The sequence below is a fragment of the Octopus bimaculoides genome, chromosome 2 (assembly GCF_001194135.2).
Source record: "Octopus bimaculoides isolate UCB-OBI-ISO-001 chromosome 2, ASM119413v2, whole genome shotgun sequence".
NCBI classification, from domain to species: domain Eukaryota; kingdom Metazoa; phylum Mollusca; class Cephalopoda; order Octopoda; family Octopodidae; genus Octopus; species Octopus bimaculoides.
Window position 1 is genome coordinate 105,288,026 of NC_068982.1, and position 2,889 is coordinate 105,290,914.

The window sequence follows — 2,889 nt, forward strand, 5'->3', positions numbered from 1 at the left end:
ACAATCCAATTATATAACTTAATGCTCATCAGAGTAAGCTGATATGGAAGGGAATATGGCAACTGTTCTTTATTGTCGGTGGGGGGCGGATTAGCACAACCAGTGGCTGCTGTGAAAAAAGTGTTAAGTGAAAAAGAGCCAGGGAATTATGTTCGGAGTTATGTCCCCTGGTTGGGTATGCTGTGAAGCCGGTAAGAGTTATCTTGAAGTGGGAAATGTGTATTATTAATGTGGTGCTCCTGTGGGGGTGAGGTGTGTATGTGCAATAGTGTCATATGCATAATTTTTTCCAGGGGTGTAGATATATATAGCTGTGATCATTGGTCTGTTTTCTTTCTGTAAAGGATAAGGCCGTGGAATTTTTCTTATGTTGGCGTGCAGTGTGTAATGTATGTGTGTGGGTACAATTTGTGTGTAGGGATATGTGTTGGGGGTGGTGGGAGACGGTCTGTTTTGTGGGGTGTTGACCTTATAGGGGTGTGCGTGAGAGTACATGGGTGCACTGGTGTGTGCCTTGGTCAAATTTGTTTTGCTAGGCCTGAGGGCATTGGTGGAAGGTCATTGATGGAGGGGACTTGTGGTTGCAGTCATGGTGGGGCACGCAGGTACGATAGGATGTACTTCTTTTCATGCAGGCAAGGATTAAACACTTCACTCCTGCTATTCAAGTAGACATCCGGGCATTGCGTACTTTTTAATATTGCTCTTTTCTCAGCCAGGCATAATCTGCACTTCCTGCTGCTATTGAAGTATGGTTTACATTTTTCTAGGATCTTCTACTTTCAAAGCCCAGACACACTTGGCGAGAGTTGTGGTGTTACGTCTCTCTGGGATGTTGAAGGAGGGCTTGTGGTTATTAAAGCAGGTTCTGAAGGGGCCTTCCGTTGCCCCCACATACTTCTGCATGCTCGGTTGTCCATTGGATCCTGTTGCTGTTGCTTCTTCTTCATAAACAACTGTCTCTGTATTGCAGTGGTCATTCAGTGAACAAGTTGTGTTACTCTTGCCTCTTCCTTGGGTGTGGGCCTACCTATTAAAATCTTTTTTTTTTACGCTAGGTGCACAGCTAAAGGAATAATCTCAGGGTATGTCTATTAAATATTTTGTTGAATCTATTGGTATGGGGGAAGTGTCTATCAACTAAACTGAGGAAGATCTTACCTACTCTGGTCTTAATGTTTAAAGAGAATGGAGACGTGAACCACAGTACTTTCCAGTGACACTTTCCCTTGTGGGGGCTAGGCTCTGGCATGTAACTAATATTACTCTTGAAGCTGCTGGCAGCCAAAGCCTGGTTGTAGTACAGAGCAGCAGCATTAAAGATCTCTTTGCTTGAAGACAAGCTGGAGATTCTCCTGCTGACACCCTTAACAAGGTTCCTGAACACTATGGCTGGATGGCAGGAACCTGAGTTAATATAAGACAATTTCTCATTTGGTTTCCTAAAGGGCCTATAGGCACCATATTCTAGGTCCAGGGTTATGTCAAGGAAATCTACCATTTTCAGGTTGGTCTCTATAGTGACCTTCAGTCTGAGGAAGTTCATGATGCTTGTGAGGTCCCTTCTGATCCTATCTAGAGTGTAGGGATCTATTTCAAAACGGGGGCACCAGTTTTCATTTATGCTTTATGTAGTGTTTTTGGTACCGAAAGACTTTCAAACTTCGTATACTTATCTATTTTGTTATAGAACAGAAAAAAATTTTTGTATTCGAATTTATTTCATGTAAAAAATTGTCTTATTTCGATAATTTCTACTAATCACTGACGTCTATTCAGTTGAAAACAGTTAGCGCTGTAACGGTGTATATCGTATTAATCCCCTAACCCTAACCCTAACTAGACTGTTACCCTAACCCTAACTCTAGAATCCGAACTCTAAAATTGTTACACGCATAGATACACACAGCGTAATTTATTATATAAACAATATATGCGTATAAATTACGATTAAACCGGATGAAATATGTCACAGGGAATAACATTTTTATGACCGCCCAGCAGTAACTCTATTCAGCTGAATAGACGTCAGTGATTGGTTGAAATTACAGAAATACGACAACTTTAACATGGAATAACTTGCGATGTACGTTTTTTTGTTAAGAAGACTAAGAGTAAAAGATATTTTATATGACACATTCTACCAGTGTCCCAAGTTTCAAAGTGTTTTGTTAGTGTTTCGTTAAGAAAATACTGGTGCCCCCGTTTTGAAATAGATCCGCGTGTAGCTGTTAGCACCTCTTGATATTGCCAGCGTGAAGAGGTCAAGACTAGTTGAAGGGAATTTCTTTTTTAGTATATCTAGGATGAAGAGACCGACTAGGTCACATACGTCTGCACTGTCAAAAGCACCCATTGCCACGTCAAAGGAGCCCTCTGGGTCAATGCGTTTGACCCAAGCAGACCCCTTACTGAAGAGTAGGGTTCTTTCTGACATGCATAATGTTGGTAATCTTCCAATTTAGGGAGGTAAAAAAGTCAATAAAAATACAAGGGAAATAACTCAACGTCTTACTAGTATTATCCGTAATCTCTCCACCCCCACCCGTTCGCGCATTTTTTTTCTTCATATTCGTTCACAGCAAGTTGTTTTACACCTATTGCACTTTTTTTTTTTTTGAGCTCGGGTCAAACGCTTTAGTTTGACCGTTATTTCCCTATACTAGAAGATTACCATAAGTTGTTGTGCAGCCGGTACTATGATATTCAATCACGTGTGTGATTTATTTATAAACAGCTAAAAATAAAACACATTTCAGAGTAGTACGGATAATACTAGAAAGACGTTAAGTTATTTCCCTTGTATTTTTATTTACTTTTTTTTACCTCCCTAAACTGGAAGATTACCTGTGTGTATACATGCATATATATTCTTTGTATTATATATAT

General features: G+C 40.2%; 1 protein-coding gene across 2 annotated transcripts in view; it reads right to left on the reverse strand.

The window, feature by feature from the left end:
- Positions 1-2,889, reverse strand: part of LOC106870389 (RING finger protein 37) — a 10,566-nt gene that overhangs the window by 5,716 nt on the left and 1,961 nt on the right. The gene's annotated exons all lie outside the window — the stretch shown is intronic.